The following is a 20635-nucleotide window of genomic DNA, read 5'->3' on the forward strand; positions in this document are numbered from 1 at the left end:
CCCCGGTTCTTATATAAATAAAATAAATCTTAAAAAAAAAAAGAGTCGTGTTACTACACTAATCTCTTAACTGGTCTCTCAGTATTCACTCTTGCCCCTCTATAATTCATTCTTCAATCAACTCTTCAAAATATAAATCTTATTATAGGTTTAAAAAGCATATGGATCTAATATTTTTTTTTTTTTGCTGTCACCTTCTACTATGTCTCCTCAGTGAGTTTGCACTCTTATGCTTTCCACCAAAATAGAGTTTTATTTCATCTACCCACAATTGCACTACATTGCAATCAAATATTATCTGTGTTGTTCTCTGGTTATTTTATACATCAGAGTATAAATATATAAAATAGAACCTTTAAATTATAATAATAATAATGATTATAATAATGCACTGAACTCATACTATGTGATAAGGATAATGCTAAGTGTTTCTCATGAATAACCTCACCCTATAAGATATATTACTATATTTACTTTATAATAAGGAATCAGGGCACAGAGAAGCTAAATGATAAGCTTAAGGTTACACAACTAGTATATGGTTTGCAATGACTATACTTTCTATTTCAGTACCACGCACTGACTAGATTAGTAATGCTTACAGAATAAAATTGCAACATAAATAAGGGTAATCCAAATATTTATATCTTTCTATTCCTAGCCATTTTTCTGATGCTCAAGTCAATCAGCTGAAATTGTACCAACTTCTTTATAATCAATCACAAAACATTTTCAGTTGTTCACTCAAAGAATTGTTAAATTCCTCAGTATCATTAAACAATTCAGTTTGTTTTTTTTTTAAAGATTTATTTATTTATTTATTTATTTCCACAAGCACTGGGTACAGTCAGAAGTACAGGAGGGCAGGAGGGTGAGAGAATTCACCAGAGCCAGAGCGGGGAACAGAGCAGGCAGAAGGACCGAAGTACACTGCTGAGGGGAGCAGCGGGCAGCAGGAGAGGTCTGCGCGCCATGTGGGACCCTCTTCCAGTGGCCAGGGAGCAGCCAGGGATCGAACTGGCGCTGCAAAGGCTGTGGGCAGCTTCGCAACCCAGCGCTCAACCGCTGAGCCACCAGGGAGGCCCTAAACAATTCAGTTTTGAAGTCTTCCACCAGTCTCTGATAAAAACTGATGTTTTTATCTTTTTATCTCTTTATCATACTTATTCCCATTTTAGATGAGAACCAACAGAAATAGTGAAAAATGAATTAAAAATTGAAGTGATCATTTAAAACCAGGGTAAACATTCATGAAAGTAAGCTAACTAGCTCTACAAGTAACCCTGACAAAAACAGAAATTGTGGTCATGGAGACAAACAACCTCCAGGTTTATATGGGCTATGAAAGGAAAGTGGGTGAATATTATTGACTCAAGAGAGGAAAGGCTTTTCCGTGATTCTCTGATGTTATAGAAGAAGAAACGCAACTCAGTCTTGTGTATTAGCATGACTCAGCTCTGACACATGTGATTCCTGCCTTCCATGTCACAGCCTACCCAACACATTAAAAGATTTATGGCGGTCGGAATGTGTGAGAGACAAAAATATTCACACACACACACACACACACACACACACACATACATACACACCCCTCTGTATCTCTGTACTTAAAAAAATAAAACTTTTCAAAAATAAGATAAATTATATTATATTGAATATAGCTCACTCAGTGTCAACAAACTTTATCACTTTAGACTGATTAACACTAATTAGAATCATGCTGGTTTCATACCACTTATAACACCATTTATAATGAGTAATTTAATGAAAGCTATAATCCAAAGGGGTGGTTTTCACTGAAGAAGTTAAGTTTTTTAATCCCAGTGAATAGGATTAGAAAGATTTTTTTTTTCATACATGTATAAGCTCTATCACTTCCTAGGTTAGTGACTCATAACTGTTTAAATGTTGGTAAAAATCTGATAAATAATTTCAAATGAGAACATTTCTAAAAATTAATTTCCAATTTAAAGGTCCTCTGCACAGGTTTGGGATTGTCATTGAAAATATTATTTATTAATTGTTAGATATGAAGTTTCCTTGGTTCTACCTCATTCCCAACTGGCTTTCCAAATGTTCATCCATATTTCCATGAGTTAATGGAAAATATCAGTGAAGAGAAGGAAAATCCAGGCACACACTGAACTTCCATTTGGGAGAGCAAGTTAGGTCCCAGGAATCCAATCCCTTTTGAAAGGAGATCAAAGTCACACACTCAACACATGTTTGCACTATCTAATTTATATCAGGACTAGATGAATCCAGATGCACATCAGGCCCAACATCTTGAACTATTTGCCAAATATTTGAGACTTAATAAAATCTATACTCCACCTGGCACCTTAAGGCTAATTTTAAAGCAATCATTATTCCCCAGGAAACTGAAAACATATGTTTCTGATTTGTTCACACTTAAGTCATCAAAATATTATTTCATAAAGTGATCTGATAGCCAAGAAATCCTTTGGATGCTCCTTTTCCTACAAGTGAGAAACTTGGTTTTGTTTAGGTAATTTGTCTAATTTTTCTGTTAAGATGGTCTTCTGTTGTCATCATAAGACAGATACATTCCTTAAGTGACACCAGTCAGTAGCCTGACAGTGGCAAGCTGGGTTTCCATCTACATTAAACTCCTAACCCCTCTATAACAGATTTGTCTCTCAAACCAAGAAGTCAAAATGCTTCATCTTCCTTTTAATACAGTGTCATCCATAGGGAAGATTTCCAAGTACAAGTGGTCTCCATTCCTCTACCTAGTAGCTCTGAGACTCTTGAGAAGACCTAAACTCTTTGGGCCTTGTCTACCTCATCTGCAAGATTCCAGTGAGAAATGTTTATCACTTATTGCAGGAATTAAGCTAAAAACTTCCTAAGTGACTTCTTCCTAGAAAACATTTATTAAAAACCTGAGAATATGCTAAAGCACAATTCCAGATGTGGTAAGAAAAAGCAGAAGGGATGGTGGATATGCCTGTTTTTAATTAAAATAAAAATATCAGAATGGAGAAGAATTTATTTTTAAAAGCCTCCAAAAATCAGCCAGAAAATTGACAGTGTTGTTAAAATGCAGATTCCAAGAGATTCTATGTCTTAAAATACAACTGGGTGAGAGTCTCCTTAACTCTGCATCCACCTCTGTCCTAATCCCTCTATAGCGTATTCTCCAGACAGCAACCTAAATAAAAGAAATCACACTGTGTTACTCATATGCAAAAAAATCTCAATTGCATTACTCAGTTCTCAAAGGAAAAGTCAGTGTTGTTTCCATGGCCTAGGTCAAAATTCTGCCAGATGTGGGCCCTGACAACCTGCTTGACCTTCACCTGATACACTGGCTTCCTGGTCTCAAACACACTCAGGGGTGGTGATCTTACTGCTCCCTTTGTCTTCCAGAGAGCCATGGCTTATTCCTTCCCAACATTTGAGTCCACCATCAAATGGTGTCTGCCTGTAGGGTACTCACTCTCCAACCACCATATGCCAGGGGATCCCAAGATACTATCTATTCCCTGTTCACTTTTCTTCAAACATTTTTTTTTTCATTGACATTCTATCTTTTTGATGTTTTGTACACTGTTCCGTACCCCTGGCACCTACAAACAATGTCTGAAAATTAATAAGCATTTGTTAAATAAATGAATTGAAATGTACACTTTTAAAATCTAGTCAACAAATTACTTCAAGCAAATCTACATATATATGTATGTGTGCATATTCACATACATAAACAGGGATCATTTTTACTGCACTCTCAGAAGCACTGCATTATTTCTGTCTCTATGATATAGGCACCAGTAGTAACTATGAAATGGAAGCACAAAAAGATGAATTAACTTGCCCAAGTTCACTCAGCCAGTAAATAGCGGAGCTAGAATTCAACCCAGAGGAAAAGGCTTCATGGACCATGCCCTTAATAAATATACTAAAAAGTGTGCCTCAATGGAGGGGGATAATAAGAAATAAAGAGAGTATCAAATGTTTCAGAATAGTTGAATAACATTGATCAAAACTGAGGGTTAAGAAAGTTATTCCAAAATATTGTTTAGGAAAGAGTAAAGAGAGGAAGAGATTAAAAGCTGAGAACATTTAAGAGAGGTGCAAGATTAAATGCATAGAAACCAGTTCAAAGAAACCAGTTCATGCCATGGAAAAAAAAATGATAGCAGCTTACTATCAATTTTAAAGAGTACAAACGATGTTTGTTTGCAATTTGTTGAATGTGAGGACAAAGGAAAGAGTAGTCAGTAATGACTATGAATTTAATCCTAAATAATAGAGAAGATGGGTTTCCTTTACAAAAACAGAGAAATCAGATAAGTGTGGGTCTAGAAAGAATAATGGTTGAAATGTGACATCACTCTCTATGAAAATGCAACAAAATCAATTGAATACGTGGGATGTAAGCTGGGGCAATCACATGGTCCAATATAAAGATTTGGACTAGTTCCCAAAGTTCTGAAAGCTAAAATCTCATAGTTGAAGGCTCTTGCCAATAGATAAAAGGCAAAAGAGAAGACCATAAGGTAAAGAAGCAGGTAGACTGCCATGTTTAGAGGAACAGAAGTTTAAGCCAGAGTTGCATATTTGAAGGGGGTCATGAAAACCAAGGGAAGAGAAAAGTCCACTAAAGATCAACAGGAATGCTTGAAATGCTGTAAATGCTCACATAGTACTGAGGAATTGTCATTGAGTAACTGATTTGAGCCAGTAGGAAGTTCACATGAGCAGTTTTAGTAGAATGATGAGACAAAAGCTAGAAAGCAAGGATAAAGGGCAGAGTGATGGTTAAGAGAGAGAAGAATGTAAAAGCCACCCTGCCACTCGAGGTGTGGTAGCAGAGTGAAAAGAAAAGAACAGTAGATGGTGGGTGTGGCAAGGTTGAAGGGAAAGATGCTTTAATGATGGAGAATTTGGAAAATGGTAGGTGATGAGAAGGAAAAACTAGAAAAATTGGTCTAACTGGGCATAATTGCTTCTAATGAGCACCTACCGTGTCCTAGATATTGCTGCAATTTACATGGATTTTCCATTTTCCATAACAACTTTAATAGATCCCATCCATAGGTCTGGTTAACATAAAAGAAAACAGAGCCCTTGAGGTTAGAAAAGTTGCCCAGGTTAGAGGCATTACTGGCAGCAGTAATGCCAGAGCCCATTCCCACAAAGATTCCTTCTCCTCAGGGCAATGGCAAAGCCTGGGCAAGAGCAAAGAGCAAGATAGAGGACTGAACTACAGAAGACCAAAACACTCACAGGGGTGATGTCTAGTTAATGATATCTAGCCATACGGGGTATCTTTTTTAAATTAATGTAATTTTTATTTCACACAATTACTAGAATAATGAAAAATGGCAACAGTGAAAGTGACAGTCTGAATTTAAATGATGGGGTTTTAATTTTAGTTCAAACTCTATCCCATCAGCTATATAAGTAGATTTTTTTCATATTAAGAAAAATGACAGAAAAAAAACGTTAAACCGTAATAATAAGAGGTAGTTTATGGAACGAAAAGTCTTTTGACATCTCAGCCTTACTCTTAAAAAATAATTTCTGATAATTTTTTATAAATTATTAGAAGTGTGTGCATGTACATGTGGTATGTATGTGTGTGTGGGTCTCTGTGTCTTGATTTAAAAAATGTTTTGGAGAGGATTCCATGTCACTTACTTTTCTCAGCAGCTGCATAGTATTCTCTTATGTGAAAAACAATAATAACCCCTTATTTCTGAACATTTGCTTTTTGATAACTTTTTCTCATTACTACAAAACATGACAATAGACCCTTTTCCAGTAGTATGTATTTTTGTGGGAAAAACCTAGAGTTGGAACTACATTTTAAATTTGTATAGATATTTCCAAATTTCTATTCACACAGATTGTACTGATTTCCATTCTCACGGTGACACTGCCTGTTAGTCTACCCTTTGTCAAATTCGTGTTGCCAAAGGTTTTCGTTTTTTGATGATCTGATGTATAAAGCATTTTGTCATTTTAAATTGCATTTATAAAAATAATGGGGACAGAGGCCTCCCTGGTGGTGCAGGGGTTAAAGACACAGCACTATCAAGTTATCACCAGTCACTGTGGCATGAGTTCGATCTCAGCCAGGGAGGTGACCCACATGACACTAACCTCTCCTGTGTCACCTGCTGCTACCCTCAGCAGTGTATTTCAGTAGATCTACCTGTTCTGCTCCCCACTCTGTCTCTGGTGAATTCTCTTACACCCCAGACCTCTGGCATACACCTCAGTTCTTGCATGCTTAAATAAATAAATATTTTATTTAAAAAATATATAATAATGGGGACAATTTTCATGGCTCTTCCATGGAAAATGTTCTTCTACCTCTTATATAGACCTCACATCTATTTTATTTTATTTATTTTTTAAAGATTTATTTATTTATGCATACAAGAGCTGGGGTACAGGCCAGGGTGAGAGGATTCACCAGAGACAGAGTGGGGAACAGGACAGGCAGATTGACTGAAGTACACTGCTGAGGGGACAGATAAGTCAGGAGAGGTCTGCTGAGCCATGTGGGTAGCTCCCTGGCCGGGGATCGAACTTGTGCTGCAGTGGCTGCGGATAGCCTCATAGGTTGCATCTTAAACCCTTGTGCCACCAGGGAGCCCCCTTACAACTATTTTAGACCGTTAGTCTTTCTTCTTGCCCATTTCCTTGTCATCCCCCAAAGAAGAGCCACATTGTTGAGTTTAGTCTTTGTGTATCTCAAGAAATAAATTTCCTCTGTAAATATATTCTCAAATGCAAAAGTCTGTGGATGATGTCAATGGGAACATCTGCTTAAACATAAAACATTAAACCTCTATTTAAACATTATCCCTTTTAATTAATTTTGTTTGCTCCCAAATACTGCAAATATTGCAGAAAATCTTGTCAATCGGTTAGTCTAGGAATGATTGCACTGTCATATATATTTTGTAATTTGATAATTCTAATTCCTATTTTAGAAATAATACTGTGCTCATTAACATATGTCCTTAGCCCCAATAGCATGGATATAATATGTCTCTGTGTAATACTGCACCCCTACCACATTCCAACCACTGTGTTCCATCCTATTCAAGTCACTGGGAATTTCAGTAACAAACAGTCACAGTATCTTTGATGACAGAAACAAATAAGTGCTTAATTAATACTACGTGTGACTTGTAAGACCAGATGTTTATAACAAGATATAGACCGTATGTCTTCCCCAGTGTGAGGAATTTGTAGGTGAACTATACTCAAGAATAATAAATATTTTACTTTTTAAGTCCTAAAAATCTAAATTTCTCCCAATATAGATTACAATGTGTTAGTTATAACAAACCCTCTTGTACCAGGTACAAGATTTGAAGTTTATCACTAGTCACAGATCTTTGGATTTTCTATGAGTATCCTCAAAGTGCTGAACCTGAAAAAAGAGGTGTAGAATACCCAAAAAAAATCTTGTGATTGTGAATATTGTATTCTTCCAATCTATGTTTATGCCCAGCAGTGAATTTCATTAATCTTATCAACTTCTAATAAATCTAAGAGGATTGACTTCAAAATTATAATTTTCAGTGAAATGTAATGTTGCTGATCCATACAGAATGTATTTTGTTGTTGTTGGTACTATGATGATATAAGCTCATTTATCTTGTTATGTTGTAACATTAGAAGTTATAACCTATATTCTCATCCACTCCCCAAGTCTGGCATTCTTAGTATTTGCTTTGAATTACAGACATCTCCCTGATAAAGGAATATGTATTATCACTCAGTGTTTGTAATAACTTGTAGAGTGTGCATTTGAGCAAAGTCATTTTTCAAATACCAGGATTCAAGCTCAACTTAGAAAAAGAAAACCTTAGTGTTGATATAAGTATTTTTTTTTTTAATCCTCTTAGAAGGGACCTCCCCTGGTGGCGCAGGGGTTGAGAGCTGGGCTACAAAGCTGCCCACAGCCTCTGCAGCGCTGGTTTGATCTCTGGCCGCTGGCAAGGGTCCCACATGGTACGACAGACCTCTCCTGTCTCACCCGCTGCTCCCCTCAGCAGTGTATTTCATCATTCTGCCTGTTCTGTTCCCCGCTCTGGCTCTGGTGAATTCTCTCACCCTCACGCGCTTCTGACTGTACCCAGTGCTTGTATAAATAAACAAACAAATAAATAAATCTTAAAAAAATCCTCTTAGAAAACAATAAATATCAAAAATTTATTAAGATATAATTGCAGAATTGGGCCTCCCCGGTGGCGCAGCGGTTGTGTGCTGGATTGCTAAGCTGCCGGCAGCCTCTGCAGCGCTGGTTTGATTCCGGGCTGCTCCCCAGCCACCGGAGGAGGATCCCACATGGCGCGCAGACCTCTCCTGCTGCCCGCTGCTCCCCTCAGCAGTGTACTTCGGTCCTTCTGCCTGCTCTGCTCCCCGCTCTGGCTCTGGTGAATTCTCTCACCCTCCTGTGCTTCTGACTGTACCCAGTGCTTGTATAAATAAATAAAAATAAATCTTTAAAAAAAAATTTCCAAAAAAAAAAAAGATATAATTGAAACTAGTGACATATTTTTAGTGATTCTGGAAATAGCTAAAGGATCTACCATTATGGAAAATAAATACCTCAACAGGGGAGAGACAGGGAGTCCCAGCATCTCCTATGTAAGTAAAATCATTAAAATCATAAGTTTAAATCCTAAAAGGGTGTTTTAGCTTTAAGTCACTAGCTACAGAAAATAAGAATATGCTCAAGTCATTCAAAGGAGTCAATTTAAAGGCATCTCCTCCTGACTGATGTGAGTGGCAGCAATCAGCTGTGGCACAGTCAGAAAATATGCAGTTTGTAATTGATGGTCTAGCTTGGACTGACTTTTTTCCCTGAAATTAATGAAGTGCTTGTTTATTCATATGGTATGTTTGAATATGAATCCCTTCGATTCATGAAAGCTCCATTATCCCAGGTATTTGTTTGTTGGGTTTCCCTAAAAATATGGCCAATGTATAAATTTGTTCAATTTCTTAGTTTGGCTTTCAAGATCCTCTGATTCTCATAATGGCCTGGAATGAACTATCTAACTTTCTCTCCCATCATTTCCTACCCTACGTCAAACTGGACTGTTCATGCCTTTCCCAATAAATCTTACATTTCTTCTCCCCAGAAATCTCTTTCTCTTGTTCGTACCTAGGATTCTTGTGCCCTTCGTTAAATTTCAGGTTCCCCCAAATCAGAACCTGAAACAAGGTTTGTGTGTAAAGGATCATTGAGGAAGCACTTTGATCCAAAGAGAAACCATTGAGCCATTGGGAGAAGCAGGACAGGGCAGCAGATGAAGTCAGGCTGGGTGTAATTTTAGAGAACACTTAGTCTCAGCCGGACCCTGCAAACAAGCTCTGGTATGTGAATAACATCTCAGAATTTAGCCTGATTTGAGAACTCTTCACTAGTTATTGGCAAAGGACTCAGCAAGGAGTGGATCAAACAAAACTCCTGTGAGCTTGCACAGATCTAAAAAGTCAAAGAACACAGATCCTGGCAGAGAAGCACACAGTCACAAATTTGGGGAATCTGGGCAGAGCACCAACAGTGTCAACTAGAGGTGCATAAGAATGCCACATTTTCAAATGATCCATGGGCATGTCCTCAGACAAGATGGTCAGGATCCCCATAAGGTGCTGAATTACGCTGGTGGCTTGGTCTTATTCGGCTTTGTGCACTGTTGATTTGATTGCTTGTCTTTTAATCACCTTGAGGGCAATGTTTGACATTCATTATTGTTCTCTCTCAAATTTTGATTTTAGTGGTTTGCATTAATTAGATATGTGATCAAAAGTCACTGAATTGAACTGAGACAAACACTTTGAACAGAGATGGCAAAAGACCTGTCTTGCAGGCAAATTCTTCAGTGGAATAAATGTTCTCGTGGCAAATTTCAGTATTATCTCTAGCTAAAGGAATCAATTGGAAACAAAAAAAACCCAAAAAAATCACTTTATTAAATCAGTAATTAAAATGAAAAGTTTAGTGAAATCCTTAGGAAGAAAGTTAATTCTAAATTTTCCAGAGCCCCAAAGTAGAAAGCACTGACTTTTCAAATAGCTCTGAGTTAATAAATTCCTGCTCTTCAAAGACTTTTTAGGGTTTGCAAAGTTGGTATGGGACAGAAGGGAATTTTGCTACTCAATCATGACCTGCAAGGGCCTTTTCACTATTTCTAAGGGATCTGCTGGCACATCTTTCCTCTCATGCTCAAATCGCCTATGAGTTGACTCTTGTTTATATAATTCTTTTTTCCTTAAGACACTAAACTTTGTTCAATTGCCATGAGTAAGAAGTTTGTATGCTGATACTTCTGATCTATGGAGGGAAAAAATAGGTTTAAAGTGAGATAAGCCAAACATGTCATACTTCTAACACTGATCAAAGAGTGGGTTGAGTGCCCATATTCATACAAATTTGACTCCACGTGGAATGTGCTGATAGTGGTTTGGAAGAAGTTCCTCTCTGTTTTCAGATTAGAGAATCTCTGAACTCACAGAAAAGGTTTTCCACCTTTTTTCACATAGGTCTTTTAAACTGGCATTCACTTAATTTCTAAACCTTTGTTATGAGAGGGCCTAAAATGCAAGTGCAAAAGAAAAAGTGAAACTCATTTTTGTGATGTATACAATCTATTCTGTTAATGGCAACAATGAAATTAATCTATGCTTTATAGAACCAATGGGTTCATATAGTATTAAATTTCATAGACCCACAGGATAATCTAATTATGCACTCTAACCTCGCAATCTATAACTTAAAAATAGTGTTAAGAAACTAACTATCCAAAATTACACTAATAGTGCATCCTCACTCCCAGTAGAGTGTTCTTTCTGGCATGACATGCTATCTTGTAAGTTATTTCAAGAATTCAGAAAGGGTTTGATTAAATTATATCCTCAAAGTATCATTCCACATAGTGAAAGTCCTCAGTAAAACAATCCTCAATGATAGGGGTAGGAAAGATAATAAATAATATATGATTTTAACTTAAGCAGTAAACTAAATGTTAACATATGCATAAAAGCTTATACATGTTTTTTTATGTTAAAATCATATTTCAATATAACTACAGTGCCATTTTGGAAAGATATACCATCAGTTTATTCATCATTATGAAAAAAAATTACCAGTTATGCTATACTTCACAATTTCAGAAAGGTTGAAATGTTTAAAAAATGCTTGTCTTAGAATCAATCAGACAAACACACATATTTGTGTGTTATATATATTAAATATATAAATTCATTAAACCAGTCTATCTGAAATGAAATCATTGGTAAACAAATAACCAATCCAAATTTAAAAAGACTTAAGAATTCTGAATATATTTTAAATTCATACAGTAATAATTTTATTGCTTTACTATATAGGATTGAAAACATTTAACTTTGGGGATCATAAAATTAGGTTTAAACATTTGCTAAAAACATTTGTTCACTTATGCCAGAAAAAAGCACAAGGAGCTTTTAAAATAAAAAGACTTTTAATAACTTGATGATAGAAATAAATAAAATAAAAACATCTGTATCAATACCTGGGTCAAAATTTAAATTGCAATGTATCTTATAAAATAATAACAGTGGAAAAACCCCACAAATTAGAATAGAAATCAGAAGTCAAACACCCTTTGTATTCAAAATAGCATCACAAACACATTGCAATTTTCTTTTAAATTGCTAGAAGGCTCACAGTTGTTAGTTTATCTTCCAATATTGTTCAACATAACACTAAATAAATAATATTTTAAGTTGTCAATGGATGAATGATCAGCTAATATCTCTGCAGGTAATTGATTTACATTTCTTCAATAAAGCTACATAAACAAACAAACACCTATGATCATGATCATCCCAGTAGTTGATATTTCCTGCTACTCTTCCATGTCTAGTTGGGTTCAGCCCTAGGGGAACTCAAGGAGACACAGAGGGATGAGGAGAAATAAGATTGGGTATTTACATCAGGACTTCCTCAAATATCACAGCTTTTCCCAAGTCAATCCTATCTAGATTCTTAGCCCTTTTGATTTCATTAAACACACCTTCTTAAACAAAAAACTATGAACCAGAGACACGTTTTGGAGGGTGGGGGGCGGGATTGGGGTCAGAATGGGGGGGTTGCAATTGTATGGGGAATATAAAAATAAAATTTATTATTAAAAAAATGAGATTTAAAAACTAAAAAAAAAAAAAACCTTTAATAAACAAAGCCATAGCTTTCTGCTATGCTCAAAAAAATAAATAAATAAATAAATAAATAAAATAAACACATCTTCTTGCAATTTCAAGTAAAAGAGGTAACAGTTCCAGAGACTGAACTTTTCCTTGTGACTTTCTTAGTTAGAAGAACATTTGGAAGAGGACTTAGAGAAGGCGCAGGGAACAGAGACATGTGAGGAAAAGGGTACAATTATTTCTTGGTTTGGGACTTGCACCAGGAACTTGGGGGGCATGGAAAGAGTCAAGATATGTAGAGACACTTGGAAAAGACATAGGTGAAAGATCCTTGGGGAGTAGTGGTAAATATTAACTTGATTTGTACTTTGATTTTACTCCTTTTGTCCCAGACTTACCTGGCCCCTTTTGCCCTATGGTGCCCTGCCAGAAGGAGCTTTAGACTTGTGGCAAGTTTTCAGGCCTCAGAGGTTCTGCTTTGGACAAACTCTGTTTCTCTTGGCATTTACCCTTGAGAGAATAGGTAATTTTGGGGGTTTCATTGGGAAACTATTATCTTCTCTTTTCCTTCTATGTACACTAATCCTATTAAAGCTCTTTCACACAAAATGCATGCTTTGTTTTTATGCAGTGGGTGGCTGAACCCATTTAGAGCACACAAGTTTGGGGGTGCTGGGATACCTCTCAGTGAGCACACTAACAAAAGGATAGTCTTTTTAAATGTGGTGCTGGAACAACTAGATACCTGTTTGTAAAAAGAATGAACTTCTATAAAAAAAATTCATGTAAGAATTAAGTCAAAATGTGTGTTTTAATATTAAATATTTTCAGCCATATATATATGCATCTTTTATGTAAAATCCTTTTTTTTCCATTAAAAATACATTTGTAGAATATGTTTGCAAAGTTCTGTTTCTAATGGCCTCCTATCACTTCTTATATGGACCATAGTTTCAGTTTTGGACTTTCATTTGTGCTTTTATATTGCAGTTACACTCCTAACCAAGAAAGTACTATTTAATTATTTGTATACTGCATGAATGAATGGTTGAAAAATATATAAATTGAATTTTAAAAAGACAAGTTAAAATACTCCTAACCTTTTCTTAGGGTTCTAGTCCAGCATTGACGAGAGGACCAAGCAGAAATAATGGCATTTTTTCACTGCCTTTGCAATGACTCATTTTTGAGAAGTGAAACATTATCCCTAATTATAACTGCACTCTGCTGCTCAGAGGTTTTCAGGCCCCGTTTAAACACCAAATTGGATTCCTCCAATGGCTGTATTCCTTTATCCATCCCTCTGATTTTTATTTCAAGGCAATCAAATCACTGGATAATTGAGTCAATTTTTAAACCATCATCTCCAGTCCCTTTTTTTCAGTGCTTGCATCGAAGGCTTATATAATCTATGGAACATTTTCCATTGCTTTATATTCATTTTTGAACTACTCATCCACTGAACAAACCTCATCCAAAGTATCCAAATCTTCATTTTGCTTATATTTCAGTCTCACCTCTGCCTGGCCCTTTAACAATTAAATACAGAGATTTATATGATATAGGAAGAGGAATTGGTTTAGTATATTTATATATAAACTTTGATTTGTATTATGACTCTATAATATTTTATTTAAATGCTTATAAAGTCAGGAATAACTGTAGACTATTATCACCAAATAAGCATTTTTCATTGGCACTGGGAGCTTCTTAGCAGTGTGTTCTTGTTGCCGGCCTGAGAAGCCATGATGCTTTAAGCTTTATTTATGTTTTCTTTTAAGTTGCATTCCTTATTTAATGTCAGTAAATCTTACATTTACTCTAATCTGTCTGTAATAGAAAATTTAGCATGTATGTTTAACTGTGCTAGTATTTTTATTAGGATTGTTACTAGTTTGTTAAGCTGTAGTTACAAGTTTAATAGTTTCTAAGTGATTGATGATGGCTTAGCCAAAGGTGATGCAAGGAGAGAAAGAAGGAAGAAGATGGATGAAGGATGGATTTCTGACAAAACAGCACTGTGATTTGATGGATTAAATGCCTCTAGGTAAGGTTGAAGTGTAGAGGCAATCAGAGGTGATGCCCAGTTTTGAAATCGTAGGATTTCTAAGATCTAGATTTAAATTGTGCTGAAGTTTTGATGGTAGTATATAATTTATGATATAAATAAGGGAGTAGACAGCTGAAAGGGGATAGAGAAGTAGGGCACTGGAGAGGTAATCAAGCAAGAGGGGTTGCTGAAGTTAGGGAGAATGAATATAGATGCATACTATATATGAAGAGAAGTAAAAGGCATCTTCAGTTGTCTTACCTCTTAGATAAGTAGTCAAAATCTACTACATGGGTTGAAGGTCTACAGTAATCAAAATTTGGGGTTGTTACTCAAGAAACATAAAGACCTTGTTATTTTATTTTGGGGGCACAGCATATAATTATCAAATATTTGAAAGAGTAAAATCATTAACAATGTATGAATGTTTGGAAACATTGGCTGTGATGTGAAAGTTAAGTTCACTTAGAGTCTGAACTTGTACCTAACACTTCTGGTCCTAAATTGCAAGTATTTTTCATCCCAAGACACTGCCTCTCTAAGACATCTAATAATAAGCAATATTTATACTGGCAACTATTTCATGAGCACATAGATGCCAGGCACTGTGTTAGTCACTTAATATATATCATCAATTGTTCACACCTACCTTAAAGGAAAAAAACCTTTAACAAATGAAGAAATTTTGAGCACTGAAGGATTAATTTACTGTTCATCTCAGAACTGCAGCAATGCACTTGCTGACCTAGACCTCATGGCCTCAATTGCAGATGTACAGCAAAGTGGAACTCCAATGTGATGACTCTTCATTCAATGCATGTATCACCCTACAGTGGGTCTGCATAGCAGATCGTGCCAGAACGCCACCCCCACAAATACATGTGGCAGAGTCGGTGGTCCTTTGGTGGAGGGTATGTTTTAACATTTAGTGCCCCTTTCTGGCAATAGGGCCACCCTGGACAACCAAAAACATTGCATTAACTTGGAATTTTAGAATAGTCAGTGTCTCATTGAAGTTTCTTTTTTCTCAGAGGCTGCAACTAACTACACTCCTGCCCTTCAATTCTGCAAACTAAGTGATAAACCACATTGTTACAAGAAACTACAAAGATAATGTGTTTTTATATCTTCTCCAAAGGACAAGTGAAACTTGCACCAGCCCTATTTTACCACACCGACAGAGGTGAATTAAGTTACTCATAATACAGCAGAAACTAGCCCTGGGTGATTCTTTAACTCTTGCTGGACTCTTCCAGCCATGATAGGATTTAAATATATACTCCATATCCTTCACCCTGTTGTATATTAAAATCATCAATGTCAAAAAATAAAATCAGTAATGTCCTGGAAGACTCTGCTGCTTCCTCTACTTATCCGTAAGTCCCTCTCTGTTCAAACCGTTCCTGTTTCCCATGGTAACGCTATGGGCCTCAGTCAAAACTCATGTGAAAATACTTAGTTTGGTCAGACCATCGTGGCCAGTGAGCTGACCGATGGAAATAACAGGCCAATGCTGGTAGGAAATCTGATTTCCTCTCACAACTATTTCTCCATTTATGCTAAAGTAAGCCGTGTATGTGTCCTTGATTTGCACACACCCTTGACATTTTGCAGTGTGTGTGTGTGTGTATGATTTTTTAAAATCCATCAAAAGGATTTTCGTTTTTGAAAGTTTAAGTGAACAGCTGCCTTCAGCTGAGACACATTTAACTTTCTGACAGGTACAAAGATTCCAATCCCCAGGGACTAGCACTTTTCTTTTCAGAGCCATCTCCCAGCTCTGTGACTCTCTGGGAGAAACTAGCAATATCCATGCATTTGTTATGGATAAAGTAACCCAGAAGTGTCTACTCATTTGCTTCTTAATAGAGCAGAGGTGGGCTGATAATGAATGAAATCTGCTTCTCTTTCTTTAGAAGTATAGAATTTTGGGGAGGGATCTTAGAGATATTCTAGGTCATCCTTTATATGTTAGACATAAAAGATTTCATAAGTAGTTGTATAAAATAAAGATATTTTCATTTTTTGTCATGTAGAGGATGCTTTCCTTAAATACTGTTAATAATAATTTATACATAAATATATGTGCTTATTTTAAATTACTAATAAAAATGAAGTAAACATACAATATATACTAAGTACAATAAATTTGCAGTTTATGGTAGATGCTATAATATAGCTTTATGGGCTCAATTCATGTCTTCATGAATTTATCTGAAACAGACAATATTGCACAGTATAGTCAATATGTCAATTGAATCAATATGTATTCTATTTATGATGGAGCTTTTGCAGATAGAAGAAGTTTGCCTAATCATATTTCTTAGAATTGAACTTCTTTAGTGATCTTACCATGATGATAATAAAGGAAAATTGCTTGGTAACTTCTATTAGCATTTTAAGGGGGGGAAACTTTTTGTTTAAATTTTAGTAAATATAAGCTATTGTGATACTTAATTATTTTTAAATTTAAAATTCTATTGGAGAGTTGATGGTCTTGCTTGGATATACTGGTTTGATATATTAGATATAGTTCTTCTTAATGCATGAAAGAAGAGGGAAACTTTCAAAAAATGTTAGTATATTTTGAAGCTGAAGCAGTACAACTGACCCTCTATCCATATCCCCTTAGTCCTCAGAAGTTTCTAGGCTTTATTCATAGCTATTTGCTTCTGCTCTTCATGTCTTATGGCCAGTTCCTACCCTTGTTGGAACCCCAAACTGTGACTACACCAATTTAACCTCCAGTCCAAACACCCTTTCCTTCAGAAAAAGAAACTCCTTAAGATAGAAAACATAATACATTAATTTCCATAAAAGAAAAATACTAGTAGTATTTGGAGAATATAGCTTACTAATAGTCTATCATGTATATCATACACACATTCATGTATAGAGTGTACTAGAAAAAGCCAGTGGCTAATTAAGAGTTCTGGGTAAATAACATTTGTCTATGTTTATATCTAATATGCTTTATTTAAAAATCATCAATTCTGGAAAAAAAAAAGTATTTTCTCCCTAATTAATTGATTTGAAATCCCCAAATATTAACAAAATCAGTTTTAGTGAAATTCATCTTTATTCTTCTCTAGGTCACTTGGCACTGGAAAAAAGTTTCTGTGTGGAAGAGCTGTTTTTCTACTTCCTTCTAGTATTATTAACATCTTATAGAGAGGTTTCTTATGGTGAGTACCATTATTGGCTGTCCATAGTGTACCAAGGACTTGAGCAAACTATAAATTCTTTGTATTTGTGTCTGTTTTCTGTCCTATAAAATGAAATTAATCATACCTCCTTTTTAAGGCAGTGTTGTCAACACTAACTATAAAATATGCTTTTATATATGTACATTTATACACATACACAATGAAATTCCCACCATATCAAAATACTTTTAATTTCCTTTTTCCTTTCTTTTATACAGTCCTAGTCAAATTGTGCCTCCTATTCCAATTCCATTCACTCTTTACATTACAGTAAAACTTGAACAATTAAAAAGGTGATTTTCATAAATGTCTAAAAATTTATCATTCTGAACTAAACTATGGTAAAATTTATAACAAGACAATGATATTACTTGAAAACATTAATAACTAAATTATATCTTAATTATTCTTGTTCTTACCTCATATACTATTTAAATTGTTAGAAAAAAACTTTGTGGCAATTTATGAAGGCAATATGGAAGACAGAAATCTATAAGTAAAGTAAGGAATCAAAAAAGAACTCAAATATATAAAGCTTGTGTCAATTTTACTGTCTTCAAACTTCAAGGCAAAGGCAACTAAATGGATTAGTAATTCACTTAGACACAATAAATTCATCAAAAATTTTAATATCAGCATGTTCCACAAAAAATCATGTACTAAATATTCTTAAGAGTAATAGTTTAGTTGCAGTTCAATTTTAATTTGTGGGACAGTTACATTATTTCTCAGGTAATAGACAAAAGTAAACTATTTTAAAGATTGGTAAACTTTAGGTCATTTGGAGTACAAATTAAATTCATAAAAAGAACTATATTACTGATATAATTTATTTTAGAAATCTCTCATTAAAATAAATTCCATATGTCAGACCATAACTAAATATGCATAAATCTATATTGCTCTCTAAGTAGATATAAGTAATTTATAATTGGTTTAGGTCATTTGTAATTGTTTCCATTTTTTCTGCTAGTTTTTACATTGTTTAGTTTAGAAATTTGGTAACTACGGTAAAGATTAAATAACAATAATTTAGAAAATAACAATAACATGTTACTTCTATAGTTTCTCTACAGGTTTACAAAATAAATAAGAAAGTTTGAACCTACATAAAATTAATCAATTTTAGCGAAAGAATGAAAGGATGAAACCTCCTGTCTTCCTCAATATCCATATGTCAAATTTCCCATTCCTTATTTCTTGTTTGATACAGACTATATAACTTCCAAGACTTATGGTTTTAATTCATTTAAATTTATTTAATAATCAGTCAGTAACAATATGATATCAGATACTGCTGAGGAAGGCAGACTGAGAAAACAGAAATGTATGAATTATCAAACAAATAATAACTTTTTAACAATAATCATATTCTATAAGCTTATGAAAGGACAGGAGGATGGTAAAATTGATAAATTTACTTTTAATTTGCCGAGTGTTTAAGAGAGTGTGTAAGAGGTAGAGGGAGAGATGGGGTAACATAATACACTCATAAATACATATCGTTTAAAATATCTATCAGAAGAATGTGATGAACTTTCTCTTTAAGTTATTATATCATAAGTTTTATTATTTTGATGAAATGCACTATGTTAATTCAAATGTAATATAACCATAAGTAACACTTGAGTATATGAACCACACTTGTCAAAATAAATGAACAAAATATTATTTTTGATGTAGGGCTCTTGAACTCCTTTATGGCATTGGTTGTGTTTACATTGTAATTTTCAAAATTAAGTAATCACCATGGTTCCCTAGTGTGAATTAACAAGTAGCTCTCAATCAATGTTTCACATTTTCTTCAGCAAGCCCAGGGAGGAAAAAAACAGTGCCTGTTTTCTTTCTTGTATAAAATTATTGTAGACTGTAACTCTTCATGTTCACTCTGAAGAGTATATTCTTTCTAAGATATATTTTACCACCATTCCAGAAGTTTTTCTTTATGTATTCAGTAAAAAAGGCAAAACAACATTCAGAATAATTTTATCTTTCCGAACCACAGATTAGTATATTCTAATATATAAATCCTAAAGTCTTCCCATGAAGCCATTTCATTCTATCTTCAATCACTTACTGATAGAGTCATGTGAAAAAACTGAAGCTATTTCAATGGGCTGCCTGAGTTCCCTTTTCACTCTCACCAGAAAACAATCATTTTCCAGTCGTCTTCATCTCTCACATTTGACCAAGCTAAAATCTGTTCTTTTCATTTGTAGACTCACTTCTCAAAAAATAAATAAGACTTGCCTAAGGACTGCAGTAAATAAAAACAAAAGAAATGAAAATAACACCAATCCTGGAAATAAAGGCAAACTCTCTACCTAGGAAATAAAACACACAAAAAAACTTAAAAGGAAATTGTAATTTCAAGGATAAGTGTGTCATGGCTGGTGTCAGTTATTGGCAAAGTTAAATGTGTATCTACGTAGCATCATTTCATTGGCCACAATGACTTGAGAGAATTTGAGGATAAACCAAGAAGAGTAATCAGTAAAATATGTAAGAGTGGGAGGGAGGACACCTGTTGCCATAGATTTAAAAAGCCATGTCTTCAAAGACAGCCTGCAAAGAACAAACACAAAAATACTAATCTATTGCTCTGTTCTCAAAGCCACCAGAGAGAAGCTAGAACTAACAGAAATGATGATCCGGAACTAATTGGATTTTAAATCAAGATCAAAATGCAGCATGCATTATCCAGAAATGGAACAGTCTAATTTAGTAATTACGGGATTCGCTGCAGTTGACTCCATCACAGCTCTCACTGTTTCAGGCATCAGGTCCACCCCCACTTCCCCTGGGATGCTCAGCCTTCTCATTTTTTGCTGTTAGGAAACTTCCATCAATGCTTTGTTTCAATTTCTCATTCTCTCTTATCTCCTTTGTATGATTCCCTTTGCTGAGTACAGCTTCCAATCAATAGAATAAAATGGTATCCGTAAATACAATTTGGAAATTATTACACATATCCTCATTTCTGGTAAATTCTACTTTAAGCCTAGGAACTTTAGCCCTTTTATTCTCCACAACTTAAATCACAAGAAAACAGGAAAGTATTTATCACTTATCACAACACGTGTGCGGAGAAATAAATAGAATACTTCCAATATTGAGTGGAACTCTTGAACTGACTATATTGAACTTCCAATGGTGAATGGAACTCAAACTGATGATAACTGACTGT

The 20635-nt window shown here is 35.0% G+C and overlaps 1 long non-coding RNA gene across 1 annotated transcript in view; it reads left to right on the forward strand.

Annotated features, from left to right (window-relative positions):
• Positions 1 to 20394, forward strand: part of LOC119260862 (uncharacterized) — a 31662-nt gene extending 11268 nt beyond the window's left edge. Inside the window, exons 2-4 of the long non-coding RNA XR_005128838.2 lie at positions 15274 to 15425; positions 17335 to 17427; positions 20063 to 20394. This is a non-coding gene — a long non-coding RNA (uncharacterized LOC119260862). The remainder of the gene's footprint in view (positions 1 to 15273; positions 15426 to 17334; positions 17428 to 20062) is intronic.
• Positions 20395 to 20635: the final 241 nt, after the last annotated feature.

Source organism: Talpa occidentalis, unplaced genomic scaffold (assembly GCF_014898055.3).
Source record: "Talpa occidentalis isolate TD23 unplaced genomic scaffold, MPIMG_talOcc4v2.1 talOcc4.6, whole genome shotgun sequence".
NCBI classification, from domain to species: domain Eukaryota; kingdom Metazoa; phylum Chordata; class Mammalia; order Eulipotyphla; family Talpidae; genus Talpa; species Talpa occidentalis.